The sequence below is a fragment of the Mastigoproctus giganteus genome, chromosome 9 (genome assembly GCF_048544385.1).
Source record: "Mastigoproctus giganteus isolate SK-2022 chromosome 9, ASM4854438v1, whole genome shotgun sequence".
Taxonomy (NCBI): domain Eukaryota; kingdom Metazoa; phylum Arthropoda; class Arachnida; order Uropygi; family Thelyphonidae; genus Mastigoproctus; species Mastigoproctus giganteus.
In genome coordinates, this window is record NC_143583.1 from 147,632,361 (window position 1) to 147,654,397 (window position 22,037).

At 37.4% G+C, this 22,037-nt stretch overlaps 1 protein-coding gene across 4 annotated transcripts in view; it reads right to left on the reverse strand.

The window, feature by feature from the left end:
* woc (zinc finger protein without children) overlaps nt 1-22,037 on the reverse strand; it is a 717,317-nt gene that overhangs the window by 394,625 nt on the left and 300,655 nt on the right. The window lies entirely within an intron of this gene.

The window sequence follows — 22,037 nt, forward strand, 5'->3', positions numbered from 1 at the left end:
CAAAGAAAAAGTATAAAAAGAAAAATAAATAAATAAAGATACTCAAAAACTACAGAAATATTAACTCACTAAAATGTAAATTAAACTTGGTGTGATCAAATAATAATAATAAACGTTATAATATCACGTTAAAGGAATTGCTGAAGAGGTGACATTTTCATGCCACCAAGCGCATACACACATGCACACATGGGGGAGGGTAAAAAATTCAAACTATGAAATAAAAATATATAAAAGTAAAATAACAGAAAAGACATTCTGTATTTTTAATTCCACAACCATTCTTACCTTGTGGCCTTCCAATGACATGGAGAATCAGTATTCGGTGAATCTATCTGAATTTATTTTTGCTTCTTAATTATTGGTCACAGTGATGTAGTACATTTTCAGTTTCATTCAATAGTGATATTTCCCATAATTCAGATTTGAATGCTATCAAGGGGTTCTACAAAACTTATTTTAATCAACTACTTCTAAATTATTTTAGGAACAGCCTTCAATAACCATCTTATTCTTAATTTAGTTTGTTCCACCCTCATCCACCTCTATTGTTGCTGTAATAACATACTTATTTGATTTGTATTCTTTTCTTAATTGGTGAAGCTTCTTAATTTAGTAATACAGTGGATTCCGGTTATTTGGGCCACCGGTTAATCGGGGCAGCCATTTATTTGGGGCAAATCTTAAAAAACAGAACCCAATCGAGAAAATAGCCAGGTTTTAATTCACTTAATTGGGATGACATACCGTTTAATCGGGGTAGGAGACCGCAGCACTGGAGATCACCCTACGATTGTCTCGGACCGTACCACGTGGTTCGGTCCGATTTCTGGAGATCACAAAAGATAAAACAATAAAATAATTTAAAAATAAAACAATAATTTTCTGTTAGTGCAATCTATCATAAATGGATAGTAAACTCAATCTTATTGAGTTTGCAATAATACCGACAGCTCGAATTCTGTGGGTTATTATGGTAAAATGTGTTTACACTTCCATGAAATCTTCAATCATGTAAAAAAATTCATTTTCATAATCTTCTCTTCATTCCTATTTTTATTCGTAACTTGTTATTCCGTTCTCACTTGTGCGTATCGTGTTACTTGCAATTTGTGTGTGCCGTGTTCTTTGTTACTGATTGCTTATCTTTTTACTGTTTTGAATTTTAACCCCCACCCACAAATGTCAAGTGGTTAGTATGTACATATTACAGTGCGTATTAATTATTCCGATTATCACTTATATTCTTCCGATTTTCACGTATCTTTTATTTTTTTAATTGGTAAGGTAATAAAGGGTAAATTTGTGCTTAATATATCTTTACTTTTATAGCCTGTGGATAATATTCCTCCTATTTTCGCTAATTAGAATCGCAGTTTAATAGAACTAAAATTCAATTCACAATGTGATCACAATGAACAGCGCTTACTACACATCATATAGTGAACCAATTGTAAAGCGGGGGTCCATTGTATTTTTAACTTTTTTTTACGTGAAACTTCAGATAATTGGGGCAGCCGCTCAATCGGGCCAAAAATGCACTAGTCCCGATATGTCCCAATTAACCGGAATCGATGGTATTAATAAATAATTTATCATATTATTTATTAAATTTTATTTTTCAATGCGTTGTATGTGTATCCTAACTTCCTTCCCCACTTTCCGGAGCAGTGGGGAAGGACATAAAATAAATATCATTAGAATATTTGGAAAGGCAAAGCAGAAAAATTAAAGCTATTACATTGGCTGAAATTATAAGGTATTATGAAATAAATTTAAATCAATGACACCATTTTTGGATATATGCATATTGTTCATGACAGAATTAAAAGAAATCTGACTTGAACAACTCGTGCATACAAAAAAAAAGAAAGGAAAAAAAGGTTTCATTATTGAAGAACATTCAAATACATATCTCTATTATTTTTTGTTGCATGCTTGAAATTCTGGGCTTCCCACCTGAGAGGAACAGCTGAAATTGCTATCATCTCATGTTTCTATTTTGCAATTGGATTAGTACAACTAGAACCCCAGGGGCTCAGATCTGGTGAGCACGCACTTGGCATAACCAGAGTCCTGAGCTGGATATCAACATTCTTCTTTTCTTGGTGATCCTCCCTCCCTCCCTCCCTCCTTCTCCTCTCTCTCTCTCGGGGTAATTCAGATTGTTTTTTTTTTTTGGCTGGTGCAACATAAGCCTCAGGCTTCCTTGCACCACGGGGCTAATAATAATAATAATAAATTAATAGTAATGAAAATTAATGAATAAATAAACATCGTGAACGTTGCTCGAAGGGACCTAGCTACCCCACGGTCGGAGTGGTGGCTAAGGCAGAATGTGGCGCCATCTGGTGTCACTCTGAGAACTACTACTGGATATAAGCCGGAGGTAAACAGGTCCACCTCCATAGATGGATGATGTCGCATAGAAATATTAATCATACTGCATCGAGTGTGGTGCAGGATTAAGTCACTCGCATTCAGGTCTTAGGCAGAGGGGTCGGTTCAAAAAACCAGAGAAGGTATCCTGAGGAGAGACAGTGGAGCGAGTGGCGTTGTCCCACCTTTGGCTACCACAAGAGAAGGGCAAGACCATCCAGCCCCAAAAACTGGAAGGGCTTCCTGTGCAACTGACCACAGTGGAAGGGAGAAAATACCAATGGATGAAGTGGAGCATTGGAAAATACCAATGGATGAAGTGGAGCATGATGCACGTATGAAATGAATTCATACGTGCATCATGCAAGCATACTACAAAATAACGAAGCTGGAGACAGATATGACAACTCACAGGGCAAGACTACATATTAAGTGGCTGGAACAATTTCCGGATATTCAGGTCACCAAACAGCGAATAGTGGACCAGAGAAGGACCGTCATCACGAAGATAGATCCTGATAGCTCCTGCAATTTTGAAAAAATCAATCAGGATGTCAGCGATCAACTACAAAGGATAAAGAATATGGACCAAGAGGAGGAAGAAAATACCACCACAGCGGAGATGGGAGAAATCCCAGGTGCTCTCTTGCATGAACTTACCTTATACCACCACTGAACCAGAGGAGGAAGACCAAGAAGAAATACAACCCACAGCAGCTGAAGTGGAAAGAAAGGAGCTCATAATATCCAGAACAGAGGACGAGTGGAAGAAGGCCCTAACAGAATTCGAAGGAATGGACCCCACAAAGACTCACGTGATACCGAAGCAGAAACCGAATAGAACCTTGTGGCGAGTCACAGACCACCTCAATTGGCATATAATACCGCATTACCTCGACAGCAATGGTGCAACACTGGAGGCCATCCACACAGCCCTGTACTGTGCTGCAGTAGCAGCCATGAGATTAATGGAAGAGAAGCGTGAGACCAGCAGCAGAACCGAAAACAAAAGGAACAACCAGCTTAGGAAAGAAGACTTCAGCAGAAGATAGAAGAATTAAGAGTCAAGATAGGCCAATTGATCCAGTACCAACAGAGCAATAGGAGTAAGAAATTAATTGGAAAAGTGAAGAACATCCTCAAGAGAGATAGCGTCCACAGCAAACATGAAACAAAAAAATTAGAGAATAGGAGAGTATTTGAACGCATTCAAGCAGAACCTCCTTGCACTCAGCAAGAGACTAGGCCGATATAAAGAGAGCTCCCAGAGGAAAATAAACACCCTAATCTTCGATGAGGACCAAAGAGCCTTTTTCAGGAAACTGGGAGAAGATGAGAAAGCAGGAAACAGACCACCTGAGAAGACAATCGAGGAGTTCTAGGGAAATATCTGGAGCAGTTAAGTAACACATAATAGTCGAGCCTCCTGGATAGAAGCAGAACGGAAGAAAACCAAGGACGTACAATAGGAGATTCGAGAAGAAGTAAAACGGTCGATCAAAACACCCACAACCGGCAAACTCCAGGAATAGATAATGTCCACAACTACTGGTACAAGAAGCTCACTTGCACACATAAAAGCACCTGGCAGAGCAGTTCACCCAAATGATAATGCACCAGAGACAATCCCAAAATTTCTCACTCAAGGAATCACATATCTGAAGCCCAAAGACAAAGATAGAAGAAACCCAGCGAAATATAGGCCAATCACCTGCCTACAAACAATGTACAAGATCCTCACCAGCTGCGTAACCAGGAAGACATCAGACCACTTGGAGAGCAGAACCTAGTGGCTGAACAGCAGAAAGGATGCAAGGAGCAATTAATCATAGATGCCACGGTTGTGGAGCAAGCCTAAAAGAAGAGCAGCAACATGCACACAGCCTACATCGATTTCCACAAGGCGTTCGACTCCGTGCCTCATCACTGGGTAATAGAGGTGCTGAACATATACAAAGTCAATCCGATAGTGACAATCTTCCTAGGAGATACGATGGAGAAATGGAGTACCACCATTAAGGTCGAAAACATCACAACCAGGCCAATCTAACACTTAACCTGCTAACACTTAACCTGGTATCAACCATGCTCAACAGTAGCAAGTATGGATATAAACTCAAAGAAGGAAGAACCTCTACACCCACCTGATGTACGTGGATGATATCAAGCTCTATACAGAAACAGAGAAGCACATCCAGTAACTACTCCAGATCACGGAAGACTTCAGCAATGATATTAGGATGGAATTTGCTCTAGACAAATGCAAGACCCACAGATTGCACCAGGGAAAATAAGCAACCGAAACGACCAGCTGCAGACTGGTAAAGAGATTGAAGCCATGGCAGAGGGAGAGGCTTACAAATACTTGGGGATGATGCAGGCCCAGCAGTTACAGCACAAGGAAAGTAAGGCATGCCTGACCGAAAAATACCAGATTCAGAAGCCTACTGAAAGCAAAGCGGAATGGAGGGAACACAGTTAAAGCCATAAACACCTATGCAGTTCCAGTGCTAACATACTCCTTCGGTGTCACAGATTGGACTAACACTGAGCTGGAGGATGATATCACAAGAAAGACAAGGACAATGATGATCAAGAGCTGCCGACACCACCCAAAATCTGCCGTGGAGAAACTGACAACTGCCCGGGAAGGAGGAGGAAGGGGCCTGATAGACCTCATTGAGGAACAGTAGACAGCGATAGTTAACCTGAAGGATTACTTCCAGAAACACACAGCAGCACTCCACCCAGTACCTCCTCAAACAGGAGGTACAAACGAAGCTAAAAAGATGGGCAGAGAAGACACTCCAGGGCAGACACTAAAATGATCTCCATCAAGATCACAGATAAAATTGTTTCCAATGCATGGTTCACGAGCAGAACGCTCTTCCCCGAGACTGAAGGAATTCATGCTCGCAATCCAAGACCAGGTAATCAACATCAGGAACTATAGAAAATACATTGCCGAGGAGCCGGAGTGTTCGATGACACATGTCGGTGATGCCACATGGACTCAGAAACAATCCAACACATCATCACGGGATGCAAGGTGATAATCAGACTGGTACACTCATAGACATGACCAGGTAGCCAGGATAATACACCAGAAGCTAGCAAGGAAATACCAGTTGATCGAAGAAAGTGTACCGTACTACAAGTACGAACTCCAGGCAGTATTAGAGATCCCAACCAACAAGCTGTACTGGGACAGCACCATAATAACAGATAGGACAATCTCGCACAAGAGACCGATATAACCCTTGTGGACAAGAAGGAAAAGGCTACCTATCTGACTGACACAGCGGTACCCGACACTGGCAACCTGCAGAAAACCCATGGGGGAAAAAATCAGGAAGTACATGAACCTAAGACAGGAGATCAAAGAGATGTGGCATATGCAACAAGTAACGACCATCCCAATCATCGTATCAACCACAGGTATGGTGTCAATGCAATAGGCCTCCCAGTGAACACCTACAAGGAACTACAGAAAGTCGCAATCCTGACCACCTGTAGGATAGGCAGAGTTTCTCGACCAACAGTAATAGTACATAACAACAACCACCCTGTGTACTTGGTAGCAATACCCATCACAAGTTGGACCCCCCCCCCAAAAAGGGAAAAATAGAAAAAATAATAATAAAAAGCCAAAAAAGCAGAAATTTGCAAAAGATTTTTTAAAATATTACAACTTTAATGCAATTGAGCTTGGGGTTTTTTTTTTTTTTTTTTTTTTGTGAAAAGTAAAAGAATAAAGAGAAAGTCTTGCAAGCAACTAATTAAGATGGTGAGATGGAAAAGAAGACAAAAAAAATAGATTAAAGGGGAGAGATTAAAACGCAGGATTCATTGCTGTAAACCCAATGATCCAATACAGCAACTGTCTCTGGTGAATTGATACTATGTGAATAGGAGATCAGACATTTTAATACATGGCCTCTCACAGCTTACAGTGCTATTGCCACCAGAATAATTGAAGGAATTTCAAAATAATGGAATATAAGTTTCCAGGACTAACCAGAAAAAGTCTTGATTACTTTTTACAGCATTTTTTTTTTATTATTGAACAATGATATTTTACCGAAGGCCGTGTCTCTCTCTCTCTCTCTCTCTCTCTCTCTCTCTCTCTCTCTCTGTGGTCTCAGCAGGTTACAACTATTTTTTCTTTATTTTCAAAAAAAGCTCAAAATGGGAATGGCTCAATTGAGACCAGGTATATTTCACAAATATACCTGGTCTCAATTCTAATCTCAATGATGTCCATTTCCACTTGCAATCTGCCAAATCCCATGTACTTTTACTGAAAGAGTCTCAGTTGTCAGTTGATTCAACTACTGCTCATCTCAAGTTGCCTAAATTATTTGCTGTATGATTCCTTTCGCCTCAAAGGTGGTACTTGTGCATACGCCCATTCTGATATTCCCTGTCAGAGACTTGGTAATTTGGAATCTCCTCTTTTCGATCTTTCTGGCTTAAAATCTCTCTACCACATTCTGTCAAATTCATCTGTTGTCTCTACTGTTCTCCCAACTCCATTAATCACATGGAGCTCTTTGACTTCCTCTATTTGCAACTCGACTTTCTCCAGTCCAACTTTCCTAACAGTGAGGTAATTTTCCTTGGTGATTTTAATGTTCACAAATCCAGCAGGCTTCCATTTTCTAGCCACACCAACCCAGCTGGTCGAGATGCTGAGGCTTTTGCAACTACTAATGACCTTGCACAGATTATTCATTTACCTACAAGAATACCAGACAATCCTAACCATACAGCCAACACGCTTGATCTTTTTCTCACAAACAACCGTTCTAAGTACACGGTCGAAGTGAGAGGTCCTTTAGGCACCTCAGATCACAACTCAGTGATTGTCTCTTCTCCACTGGAGCCTTTATCTCATGGCTATTCCTAACCTCGTATTGTTTGGCATTACAAGAATGCAAAATGGGATGACCTGCGAGATTTCTTTACTTCTTTTCCTTGGTCGGATTACGGTTTTAAAACTTCTGATCTCAACATTTGGTCACATTGTGTCAGTGAAATTATTCTTGTAGGAATAGAATCCTTTATCCCACACTCCATTTTAAAATCTTGTCCTTTATCTAAACCTTTGTTTTCCAATAAATGTGCTAAGGCTGTTCAAGAGAAGAACATTGCATATTGGAATTGGCTTGTTTCCAATTCTTCAGTTTCATTTTCTGCCTATACAAAAGCTCGCAACAATTGTTAAGCAGATAGTCCAAACTAGAATGTGAACAGGCTAAGAGTAGAAAACTTGCTTCTTGTCCTAATGGTAACCGAGCATTCTGGTCTCTTGCCAAAGCTATTGGCCGCAACTTTTGCCCATCTCTGCTCCCACCTGTCAAAACCAGATGGGTCTGTTGTCACTCCAGCCAAGGATAAAGCTGACCTGCTATCATCCTATTTCTCTTCCGACTCATGTACTAATGATCTTGGTAAAACAACTACCACCATTCCCAACCTACCACCTACCACCATTCCATTCTTTGCCTCCTGTGGTCTTCCGTCAAAAGGATGTCAGAAGGATTTTGTCGAATCTTGATGCTAAGAAAGCTCCAGGTCCTGATGGTATTTCTTCACTTGTTCTCAAAAACCTATGCTCCTGAACTTACTCCTGTTCTTTGCTCCTTTTTTCACTTTCTTATTCCAAAGGTGTTTTTCCTTCTGCTTGGAAATTTTGTCATATTAAGCCAGTTCCTAAAAAGAGTGACCAATCACTCCCACCCAATTATCGTCTCATTGCAATTACTTCCACTCTTTCTAAAGTAATGGAGAAATCAATTAACCGCCAACTCACAGGCTACCTAAAAACCTTCTGTCTGATCAATAATCACCAGTATGGATTCTATCAGTGTAGATCCACTGGTGATATTCTGGCTTAAGTTACCCATTTATGGGGAACGTAAGCCAGATTATCACCAGTGGAAATACATCAGCCAAATTCAGTCCATAAATGGGTAATGGTGAAACACAAGCAGTTGCTCTTGACATCTCAAAGGCTTTCGATCATGTTCGGCATAAAGGTCTTCTAAACAAGCTTCCATCTTATGGTTTGACAACTGTTTTTTGTAATTGGTTATCCAGTTTTCTCTCTGATCGCTCACTGAGGGTGATGATAGATGACTCTCTGTCTTCTAACTTCCTTCTCCACTAATGCTGGTGTCCCCCAAGGTTCAGTTCTTTCCCCCACTCTTTTCCTCTTGTATATTAATAACCTTCTTCCATTGACTGGAAATCCTATCCATAGTTTTGCCGAAGATAGCACATTGCATTACACTTTCCATTTTGAGAAACCTTGCCCTGCTCAATCAGCTTCAACTTCTCAAATATCTGCTACCAATTCCTTACATGCCAATCTCCAGGTAATTTTCCAGTTAGGCACCTCTGTAGCCAGGTGGGCAGGAGCAGCAGTGCGTAGCACACACTTCTTGATTAGACCGGGGTTCGAGCCTGTGACCACCAAATACGGAGAATGCGGAAAGGTCAGGGAATGACCACTGCATATCCCCAGAGCAATGTGGCCTTAGTTGCTAATGCTCCTAAAAACCAAATAACAAACAACAAACAATTCTCCAGTGGGGCAAAGACAACTTAGTTGATTTCAAAGCTTCTAAAACTCAGTCTTGTCTTATATCTCACAAAAAGGATTCTTCTGCTCCTATGCTTATCTTTGGTGACACTCTGATTTCTAGGCAAAATGATATATCTCTTTTGGGGATTACCCTGACTTCTAATCTCTCTTTGGCACAAGCAGATTAAAAATACTGCTTCCCCTGCATCTAAAAAATTTGGTTTACACTGTCGGTATTACTTTTCTTCCAAACAGCTGTTCACTCTGTACAAATTGCAAATTGGCGCTATCATGGAATATTGTTCCCACATCTGGGGTGATGCCCCCAAATCCTCTCTCAGGCTTCTAGATTCCATTCAGAAGAGGGCAGTTCAGTTAATTAATAACTCCTCTCTAACAGTCTCTCCACTTGCTGTTGCATAGACTTACTGTTTCTGCTGCAGGACTTTTCTACAGATAATTCCATTGGCATTTTTCTTCTGAACTGGCTTCTATAATTCGAGCTCTCTATCTTTCAAAACATTCCGAACACGTCCCGTCACCAGCCAATATCTATTTACTGCCCACTTCAAACTCACAAAATCAACTTTTCATCTTCGTTGTTTATTCATTCAACTGCCATTTTCTGGAACAACCGCCTTCATGTGTATTTCTTGAAAATTACAGTCCACAGAATTTCAGGACTAATGTCAACAAATATCTTCTTTCGTCTACTCAACCTCCAACCCAAGCTCAATACTACGTAATATAGGTTCTAATACCTCTCATGTTTGGGGTTTTCATAAAAAAAACGAAAATCTTACATTACAGTAAAAAATAATTAAAAATCAAATGAACACAATTAAAAACCAATCAATGCAATTAAAAATTCAATAAATTAATTAAAAGAAATTGAACGAGAAAATTGCAAAATATTTTCCTTCCTGAAGCTGCAACACTTTTCGACCGTATGTCATGATCGCAGGAACTAAAATTACCAAATAGGGGTGATCGTGAAACTTAAATAGGGGTTATTTGTCTTTGCGCATGTCTATGGGGGTAGAAAAGGCACGAAATGTATACGGTCAATCGGTGAGAGATATACCTCCGATATTAAGCCACTCAAGCTCAATCCCATTGGCAAACCAAAAATTTGTTTGTATACTTTGTCTCAAAAGGTGATATAGTTGGCCACAACTAAGAGTTTAATTAAGTGAAAGAGTTTAATTAAGTGAAAAATTTCTTTAATAGGAAGCTTTGTATAATTAATCGGTATAGAGTTATCATTTAACATAGCCCAAATAATATTCAGCGTTTACATTCGTATATAACGAGGTAACATCTTAAACAGAATAAATTATCATTATTGTAAGGTCTACAGTCCTTAAGATTATTAAATAATGTATCGTAGTTCTTAATCCCAAATTCTATCGCCTGTCTAAAGGGTCTTATAATGCTATATACATGTGTGGCCAAGGATGAAAATGCTGATTTTCTGTAGGAAATAATAGGCTGAATAGGAAAGCCGGTCTTTCCTATTCGTTTGGAAAGGAAAGATGTGGTTAACGTTTTATTGTATTTAGCAGGGTCTACTTCAAGATAAGTGGAGGTATCTGATACAAACTGACTCTAACTTATTAATATAATCAGGTTTATTGAGTATTACCACTGTATCTCCTTTTTCAGCTCTCTGAATAATAATGTCTTTATTTTCTCAAGTTCACAAAAGCTGAACTGTCATGTGTATTCAATTTAGGAAGTCGCATTTATTTTATGTTACGTTAATAAGTCCAAATTCAATATCAATTACGCACTGTTTTTTAGATAGTTTTCAAGGTGGTAAATTATAATTTAATCTTTTGGATAAAAGTGAAATCTGGTCCTGTGATAGCGTATACAAGATTTGTAACCTGTTAGTGTCGGTCCGTTCAGTGTTGAGCAAGAGGGTGTTCGCGAACTAGCTGACGTATTCTGTGGTAGCACGTTGTGTGTATGCAGAGGGGGGGGGGGTCATCACCCAAGTCACATGTACTTGCTTACAAGCCCGCAACAATGTGTTAGAATTCATACGAACATGTTTTGACCCTCCCAATAATATATTCAATTTGTTAATGTGTCTGATTTTTTTTTATTTCTGATGCCTGTGCTTCACATCGCAAATCTATGGCAGTCTTCAATACAGACCAATCACTAGAACGTGGATAATTTCTACATCCTAGAAATTATCTACATGCAACTATGTCACTGCAACTGACATAAATGCAGCAACAAATGATGGTGCCGCTGTTATGAAAAAATATGGCCAATTATTACCCATAATTAATCAACTATGCTATTCACATGCTATACACTTAGCAGTTACTGATGTGTTATATAAAAATAAAGAAATTTCTGAAACCGAAATGTATATGTTACAAGTGAGAAACCGGAAGATGACGTAGAGTGTGCAGATGACTATGGCGAGGATTTTTTAAATTCCCTTGATCTAGATAACGACTGTGGATTCCCTATGTTGCTGACAATTACAAACAATCAATTTCCCAAATTAGAAAAATTTTCAACTTTTTTAGAAAATCTCCCGTAAGAGATAGCATCCTTCTGAATTACGTAAAACAAGAAAAAGGAAAGGAATTAAGTCTGATTCTTGACTGCCAAATGAGATGGAATAGTTTAGAGGCCGTGATTGAAAGATTTATAACATTAAAAGAACGTGTTGTTTTAGCTTTGAATGATACTGGTGCTTCTTAAAGTGTTGAGACCAGTATGTCTAGCAGCTGAGACCTTAGGGTGGCGAGATGCCAATTTATTAACAAGTGAAGGCATATTTGAATTTCTGTTAAATGAACTAAAAAATTTGAAGACTGAAATTAGTTCCAAATTATTAAATGCTTTAGAAGTATGAATTCAAGAAAGAAGACAAGATGGATTGGTAACCCTTTTGCTATATTTGCAAAATCCATAAAACATTTCAACAAAGAAATCTAGTGTATTTCCACTAGTTTCAAAACTCAATATTATTAAGTTATCTGGAAAAATATTGTCTAGAATATATCCAAATTCTTGTATGAAAACAGATTCCGATGATGAATATATTGGAGAGGGAGAAACTATTAATCAGGGCAATGCTCTAAAAGAAGCCATGGAAAAATCAATTCATAAGTTTCTTGAGGAACCTGAAGAAATAATATCAAATCCGAAGACCTAATTTTCGGTATTTGAGGAATCAATAAAAGAACAAAGAATTTAGATTTATTATTTGATGCCCTGAAAAATGATAAAACCAAGTTCAGTAGCCAGTGAGAGAGTAATTTATTTCAGGCAATTTTGTATCTAGAATAAGAACGAGATTAACTAATCGTTCAGTGGACATTATGTTTTTTGAAATCATATTTCCTGAAGAAAATTTGAAATAAAAATTTATAATTTATATTTTGTACAGATTTTAGTTATTTTATTTATTTAGTTTTGTTTAGAGTATATTTCATTTTGTTATATTTTTGTAGCTCCATAAATATTAAATAAACTGAAAAATTTTTTAAATAAGTATAAATATTTTCTTATTGTTTTAATTATATTTTGTTTTTTTGTAAAAATTCAAAAACCGATTTAATTGGTTTTTTTGGAAATACTGGAATTCAAAAACAGTTTTTTTTCAAAAGTCAGTTTTGGTATAAACCCTACATCTGACGCCTTTTCTACCCCGTATCACATACTATGGGAGGTATTTAGACAATGTTCTAATTATTACTGATAGTAGTACTATCAAAGACATTTTACATCCGTTTAATAATCTTCACTCTAGACTCAAATTTACATTAGAAAGGAGGGTATGGATACAAAGTCATTAAATTTTCTAAATTTCAAGCTTACCCGGGATTCGAATAAAATCCAATTCAACATCTATCATAAACCCACAAACACCGGCATGCTTCTATATTATAACAGCTATAACCCATTCTCCTACAAGAGATCTATTATCTTTAATCAATTTCTAAATGCCCATAAATATTCAACGATGTAATCTGCTTTGGGCTCACAAATACAAATATTAACCAGCAGATTCTTAAACGGAGGTTATCCCCTTGCTATAATAAACCAAATTAGGGTAAAGCTAGGGATAGGATACAAAATACTACATCAACCAACAATTGTAATATTAAAAAATAATTTATATCTGTCCCATTTGTTGAACAGTGGCACAAACAGTTTAACAGCTTCTTTAAAGATACCAAATTTAAAACTGTGACCAGGCCAATACAGAAACTACTCACTATACTGAATAATTGCTCAGTCCTTTCCTCGTTTGCAACACAAATAAATGACCTGGTTAGGTATTGTTTCCCGGGATCCCGGTTGATTTTTGCTGCAGGATTTATCCTGGGATTTCCCGGTCTGAATTACTAACTTTAATAATCAATACTAACAGTCTTGCACACACATTATATATATATATGTATATATGCGATCATCATGCGCTGGCAAGATAGTTTCTTCATAATTTGAGATATCGTCAGCAATAAAGATATGTATTATTTTAATTTAGAAAAATATTTATTTTCATACATTACATTTGCAATATATATATATATAAAGCAGAAAGTGAAAGGCCAGCACTTTCTTACATATCTCTGTAATATCATCGTCATCATTTCTCGAGTCTTCTCGATTATATATGTCATTTGTCCTAGAAAGATCCTCTTGCAGTTAAGCTGCTTTATATTTTATTGTTTTAATATTTTGTGACGATGGAGAGATCAAAAACATTCGTCTGGCAGTACTTCATTAAATGTAATAATAATGAAGAAGCAAAGTGTAGTCATTGTAGTGCAATACTGAAATGTAGAGGTTTTTCTACAAGTGGCTTGCTTCGGCATTTAAAAACTAAATATTCTATCAAGAAGCCTACGTCGGCAAATGATTGTAACCTCAAACATTCTGCAGGGGATAGATCTGTAGAAAGCTCTTCAAAATGTTTAAAAAGTGTTCATTCTCAGCCAATGTTTAGTTTTTTAAAGAAAGACACAAAAGAAGAAATCATTGCAAAGCTTATAGCTGTAAATGGATTTCCTATCAGTGCCATATGTAAAAGTGAATTTATTCAGCAAGCATTCAGTGAAAAAGGTTTGCTTCTTCCTAAAAATCCCAATCATGTTATGCAATTAGCATATAAACAGTATAATATTATAAAAGAAAATATAATAAAAGAAATTGAACAATCATTAAAAAATGGTAAGAGATTCAGCCTTTCTCTAGACGAATATTCGTCGCTTAAAAACAAACATTATTTAAATATCAATGTTCATCAAGATAAAGACAAATTTTGGAATCTAGGAATGATTGCTATTAATGGTAGAATACATGGCGAAGAAATGGTTGAAGAAGTAAAACAGAAGTTATTGTTAATAGAGCATCATACAGTTGCATGCGTATCGGATGGGGCGAGTGTTATGGTGAAATTCAGACAGTTGATAGATTGTGAACATCAGCTTTGCTATGCCCACGGTATACACCTTGCAATATGCGATGTTCTATACAAGAGACGGAATGATTCAGAAGGTGTAATTGAGGTAGAAACAACTGAAGACAACGAGGAAGATTTAGAAGAGGATGAAACGGAAAATTACAATTCAAATCAAAGCTTCGAAAACAATCCTGATAAGGAACAAAAATGTGATTTCAGAGATAACCTATTCTCCGATGCATTAAACATAGCTAATATCATTAATAAAGTTAGAACAATTGTGCGAATGGTTCGAAAGTCTCCCTTTAAAAATGATACTCTTCAGAATTATGTTAAATCTTCTTTCAAGCAAGAAAATTTAAGCCTAATACTCGATTCTAAAACTAGATGGAACAGTTTGGTAGCGATGTTAGAACAATTCTTAGTTAAAATCACAAATTGAAAAAACAACGATTGACTATAACATGAAAAATCCAATATGTGAAGCAGAGGTATACAGCTCTTAATGACCTTGTGCGTACGTTGAACCCCGTCGAAATTGGATCGCAAAACCTTTGCAGTCGTGATGCGACACTTCTTACTGCAGAGGGAATTTTTTCTTTCATCATACAAGAACTGTCTGAGCAAAATTCTACCTTTTCAAGAAAAGTTCAGGAAACACTAATTTTAAGGATAAACGAGAGAAGGCAAAAAGCTCTGGTTTGATTATTGAAGTACAGTGGATTCCGGTTATTTGGGCCACCAGTTAATCGGGGCAAATCTTAAAAAACAGAAACCAATCGAGAAAACAGCCAGAGTTTACTTCGCTTAATTGGGACAGCATGCCGTTTAATCGGGACAGGAGACTGCAGCACTGGAGATTACCATACGATTGTCTCTGACAGTACGACATGGCTTGGTCGAAATTCTGGAGGTCACAACCATAAAACAATTAGAAGTCACCTGTTTATTGGGCTTTTCTGTTAGTGAAATTATCATAACTCCTCTGACCGTTTGGTCGTCCCGGAGTATAAACAGAAAATTTATTTATTCATTATAAACAGACAGCAAACTCGATCTTACTGAATTTGCGATAATACCGACAGCTGGAATTCTGTGGGTTATTACGGTGAAATGTGTTTACACTTCCATGAAATCTTCAATCATATAAAAAAATAAATTTTCAGCTCTTCTCTTCATTCCTATTTTTAAAGCTTTGTAACTCGTTACTCCGTTCTCACTTGCATAATGTGTTACTTGTAATTTGTTTGTGCCGGGTTCTTTGGTATTGATTGCTTATCTTTTTACTTTTTAAATTTTAACCCCCACCCACAAATGTCAACTAGTTCGTATGTACATATTACAGTACGTATTAATTAATCCGATTATCAGGTATATTCTTCCGATTTTCACATATCATTTAATTTTAATAATATTCCTGTGAATAATATTCCTCCTATTTTCGTTAATTAGAATCGCTGTTTAATAGAATTAACATTCAATTCACAAACGTGATCACAATGACGGGCGCTTACTGCACATCATATAGTAAACGGTACTTTACTATGGTGACTCCATCGTAACATGATTTGATTGTACAGTGAACCAATTGTGAGGGGGGGGGGAGTACATTGTATTTTTAACTATTTACGTGAAACTTCGGATAATTGGGACAGCCGCTTAATCGGGCCAAAATGCACTAGTCCCGATGCGGCCCAAATAAAAAACTGGAAAAACATAATATAAAAGAAATAGAAAAATAGTAGAAACCGAGTTGCAACCATTTCTAAGCAAGTCAGCCTTGTTGGTTACAACAAAATGAATAATAACTCGTCTTGGGTTTTCCTCTTCTGAATCATCGCAATCTGATTCGTCACATTCCGACTCAGAGAAAGAGTGTGACAGTGAGAGCGAAAGACAGCAGATGCTTTGTGAGAAACTGGCGCGTCAAATCAAAAAACAAACTGAATGTGTTTCTAAAGACCCTCAACATGAAGCTGAAGGTCAATCACTTGCAAAGAATATATCCAAGGAGTTCGGAATCTTTGAGGCAACTGGTGAAAAAACAACAAATGTATTAAAATTAATGGACGCTCTCGAATCCATACAACCAGCAAGTGTAGAAACTGAAAGGTCCTTTTCGGCTGCAAGACTATTTATAACCAAACTTAGAACTAGACTCAGCAATAAAAGTGTAAATTGCCTGTGTTTCTTACTTTCATATTACATGTCAATTGCCAAATCAGTTTCAAAATACACTAAAGTGAAATAAATTTTTGTTTAAGAATGTGGTCACTAGTCTGTCAAGGTTTAAAAAGAACATGTTAAGTTTCTGAAAAGTAAGTTTTGAATTCATTTCAATTTGTAGTTTTTATATATATATATATATATATATGTGTGTGTGTGTGTGTGTGTGTGTGTGTGTGTGTGTGTGTGTGTGAATAAATAAAATGGTGTGAAATTTTCAGTTTTAATTCCACCTACAATAATCCCGGGAAAAGAACATTTTTATCCCCGGATCCCGGGATTACCGAAATCCAGGAAATAGACAATCCCTAGATCTGGTATACAACATTTCTTGCGGAGATTGCAACTCATCGTACCAAGGTTCTACGCGATTTCCTCTGAATTTTCGTGTTAATCAACACGTGGCCTCAGTTCAACATGTTCAGCAGCATCAGAATTAGCCTTTCATGCGGTTAACGAAAAACATACTTTTTTTGATTTATCAAGGCCAAAATACTTATCCAACGTGTCCAACGTAATTATACCAGACTAATAATTGCAGAAACAGTCAATTAAATTACATGAGAATTCTGTTAACGTTTGCTGGCCATTTCTAATCTCCGATTCATGGGTTTACGTGCAGGTGCGAAGACAAATAATCCCTATTTAAGTTTGATGCTCACCCCTATTCGGTAATTTTCGTTCCTGTGATCATGACATACGGTGGAAAAACGTCAGCTTCGAGAAGGAAAATAGCTTTGCAATTTTTTCACTGAATTTCTTTTAATTGATTTATTTAATTTTTAATTGCATTAGATTGATTTTTAATTGTGCTCATTTGAATTTTAATTATTTTTAATTGTGTTCAATTGATTTTTAATTATTTTTTACTGCAATGTAAGATTTTCGATTTTTTTCATTTTAATTGCTGGAGAATATCATACGGAAGTGTTCTACGTATTATATTCTGGTAATACCTCTTGTGTTATTTTACAAATGCACATGTTTTATAGGTTCGTGGATTTTTGTTTGCCAAATTTATAATAAAAGCTAAGGCTTTTATTATAAATTTAAACCTTAAACCTTAGCTTCCTTTTTTTTTTTTTTTTTTGGACCATATATCTTCATGAAACAATCATTATAAGGAATAATTCTCTAGCATGTACTTCAGACTGATATTTAACAATGTCAGCAGATTAGCAGAAGGGGTGGAATTGAAAGAAAAGGTGTCTAAAAAATTAAATGCTACATTTTTAACTTTTCCAGTTTTTCCCAATAGTGAAGTCATTTTCTTTCTTGATTTTAATGTTCCTAACTTCAATTGTCATACAATTGGCAGAGATACTGAGGCACCTACTATCATTAATGAAGTAATGTAGAGGGCAGATGAGTGAATTTTCCATTTGGAGCCTGTATTCTTTTCCAGATGAGTTGTGTGTTGGTCTCTTTTGTGATGGTTGAAGCAAAAGCAATCCACGAATCTCGTTTCGCTTTCCGTCTAATTTGCCTTGCTTTTGTTTTTTAGCCTTTTGTAAGCAATGAGGTTAATAGTGGTGGATTATTTCGGAAATTATTTCAAGCTCAGTTTTTTTTTCTGTTTGGCAATGAAGCAATCTTTATTCCGCCAGTGATTGTGATATATCTTGTATTTTGGAATGTAGGTATTAGCTGCAGTCAGAATCTGATTAGTGGTGTAAGTATTTACATCATCAATAGGTTCCTTTTGAACATAAAGTCAGTCTAGAAGTATTTGAGCAAAATAGCCATCCCAGTTTGCCCTTTTAAACTTTCAAGTGGATCATTCATCAGGATTTGGAGTTACCCGTTTGTAAGGAAGAAATAATTGGAAAGTGATCACTGTTAAAGGGATCGTTTAATACAGACCATACCATGATTGGAAAGATGGATGGTGAGCAAACTGACAAGTCATTGCAAAAGTAGATCCTGTGGGTAGATGGATGTAGGTAGAAAATCCAGCGTTTAATAAATTCAGATCGTTATTATTCATAAATTCCTCAATCAATTTGCCTCTTCTGTCCATTTTAGTTGATCCCCACAATGGATGGTATCCATTAAAGTCACTTAAAAGACAAATTGGATTTGAGAGTTGTGTAATGAAGTTGTCATGTTCTGAATGGGGAAGTGGTAGAGATGGTGAAATATAAATGGAAACAATGGAAACTGAAATACCAACTGCAATCCAAGCTGCCACAGCTTCTAGGGTGGTTCTTAATTGGATCGGTCTGGATGGTATGTTAGAATTTACAAGAATAGCTACTCCTCCACTGGAGGAGACTCTGGGCTCCTATCTTGTCTATACATCATATAATTTGACAATTTTGGCAAAACTTGAAGTGACAAGAATGTAGATATAGTCCTGTAGACCTATGGGACTGAATTGAGAGATTAAATCCCTTAAGTCATCAGACATTAGGTATTATTTTGGTTTGGCTGGGGCTGATTCAACTAACTGTTTTTTGTATGCAGGGAATTTTTTCTGGTCATTTTTTTTGGAATAAGGGGCATCCAGTATCCATAGTGTCATTGGCATGGAGTTCTAAGATAGCTTCTTCAAAATCTGGGTGTATATCCACTTCCATAGTGTTGGTGGGTGGTTCAGTTTTCTTACGTTCTTTAGTATGTTGCAATTCTTCTGTGTCATTCGGCACCGTTGGAGTATCAGTTGGGATACTAATTGTGGTGTTGGTAGCATTGCTGGTTTTCGTTTTAGAATTATCTTTTCCAGATTGTAAAAGATAAAGTTGCTTTAACCCAATTAGCTAGTGAGACATTGAGTGGTATTGGCACATCTTTTTGAATTGCAGTTTTATAAAAACTTCAGGTGTGAAAGGCATAACATAGACTAGGCATGGTCAAAGATATTTGTCTGTGTGCCTCTGGGTATGAGGCTATGTTCTACTTTTAATTTTTGGATTTTCCTACCTGTCTTCCACATTTCACATGATTTAGAAAAGGCAGGGTGTCTGGCTTTGCAGTTGGGACAAATGGGAACTGTGGCTGAACAATCTGCTTGTGTATGATCTTTTGAAATACAAATAGGACAGATGGCGCCACCTCTTCATGCCTTCTGTGAGTGGTCATATTTCTAGCATTTAAAACAGAGAAGAGGATTCAGGGCGTATGGGCGAATTCGGCAGTTTAAATATCCAGCTTTTACTGAGGATGACAGAGCGGGAGTGCTAAAAGTTAAAATAATGGAACAAGTTGTACTGAGATTTCCATCTTCTTTTGTCATTATTCTTTTAGCACTGATTACCTTTTGATTGCTAAGCTCTTGAACTAATTCCTAATCAGACACTGTAATTAGGTCCCATTCTGTCATGACGCCTTTTGATAAATTTAAGGTATTGTGCGGAGTAACAGATACTGGCAACCCACCAAATGTCGTTTCTTTAACAGCCACTCAGAATGTTTGGAGGTGGCTGTTTCAATCAAATCACCAGATTGTAGTCGCTTCACCATTTTTGGTGATCCTGCAATAGATTCCAGACGTCTTTGAATCATAAATGGTGATAACTTGCCCACAGGCTGGGTGGACAGAAAGTGTATCACCAGAAAATTAAAAATGTTTGGACAATGTACTTCTGTTCGAAGCCTTTTAGGTTGACGAGTTTTGTTAACATGATGGCTCCTTTTGGCTCTGGGAGTTTATCTTTACCACCCAGATTACAAGCCCCACCACGGGGAGGCAGGAGAAATGCAACAAGGTGACCAAGTGGCTGAGTTAGTAAGTTAGTATGCATAGAAAAATGAAACAGAAAGATGGTTTTCCTTTCTGGGCCTCTGCCTACTTCTTGTAGAGAAAAAGTGCTACTCTGATATACAAATGAAATCAAGAAAACAGTTTTTGAAACAAAAATTAGGATATGTTTGCTCAAATGTTCTTCATAGAAAATGCTTTTCAAAATGCACTAGAAATTGCTTGGTCACAGAACGCTTGGCACCCGGGGCTGTAATAACATGCATTGGTTAACAGAAAAGAGGGCGATTTTGATAGAGATGAAGTGTGTTTAATGATCAAAAGAGCTCACTGTTTTGTTTAAGCACGTCTAGTCCTTAAGTTTGTCACAGACATTCTCTCAGGTTTGCCAAGCTAGCCTTGCTATCTGTGAGTCTAAAATGCTGATAGAACTGATATTTGGGTAAAGTGGACCTAATTTCGGCAGAGTCCGGTGGTCTGTGACACCCAAATCCTCTCCTTTCACCATTACAATGTGGAGACTGTTAGTAATTCAAGTTATAATGCCCATGTGCAAGTCCTGAAATACAGCACCTAGCATACTAGAGGTATGCTAGGTGCTGAACCAAAGTAAGCAGGGGTCGAGGTGTAGCACCCACACCACCTTTATGGAGTCGCCGCTCTGTGTTAGCAGGCAATACTAGGTAGAAGATGACTCTTCAACTGGTGCAATACCACCACTGTTCTTTGTGGAGGCTGAAGTGTTGGAATCCATGTTTAGTCTCCAGAGCAAAGTTCCGGCAACTCTCATATCCATGCCATCATGCAGTATAACTGATATCTTTTGAGGTTACAATAAACACCATGGCAAAATCCAATCATCCTTACATTTCAAGGGTACAGCTCTAAAACAGTTCGCAGGCTGGCCACTTAATAGTCCGTCAGACCAAACCAATTCGTAACTTTCTAGGAGGTTTCTGGATCAGCTGGTGTATAATCTCGCTGCCTCTATGGTGCGAGATAGTGAATAGAGGGAGTCGGAGCAGTGTGTATGTGGGGAACATTGTCGAGGCCACATTATGTCACGCAGCTGAGTATATTCTTACCACTCCAAAAATTTTGTTACTTCAAACAGCATGTCCCACCACCTTTTGTTACTACTGAATATACCATGAATTGTCAAACCAATAAAAAAAAACATCCCAAACACTTCCCCGTTCACTTCACAAATATATGTGGTCTCAGTTCTAATCTCAAAGATGTCCATTTCAAATTACAGTCTGCCAAATCCCATGCATTTTTTCTAAAAGAATCCTAGTTATCAGTTGATTGAACCACTGCTCATCTCAATTGTCTGAATTATTAGCTGTATGATTATTTTCGCTTCAAAGGTGATACTCGTGCATCTGTTCATTCTGATATTCCCTGTCAGGGACTCAGTGATTTGGAATCTCCTCTCTTCGATCTTCTAAGGCTTAAAACCTCTCCACCACATTGTGTCAAATTCATCTGTTGCCTTTATCTTCCCCCCAACTCCACAAATTACTTGGAACTCTTTGACTTCCTCCCTTGAAACTTGACTTTCTCCAGTCCTTTCCTAAAAGTGAGGTAATTTTCCTTAGTGATTTTAATATTTGCAAATTCAGCTGGCTTCTGTTTTCTAGTCACATGGATCCAGCAAAAGCATCTGTACATTAATCTCCATTATCCGAAAGGATAATGGA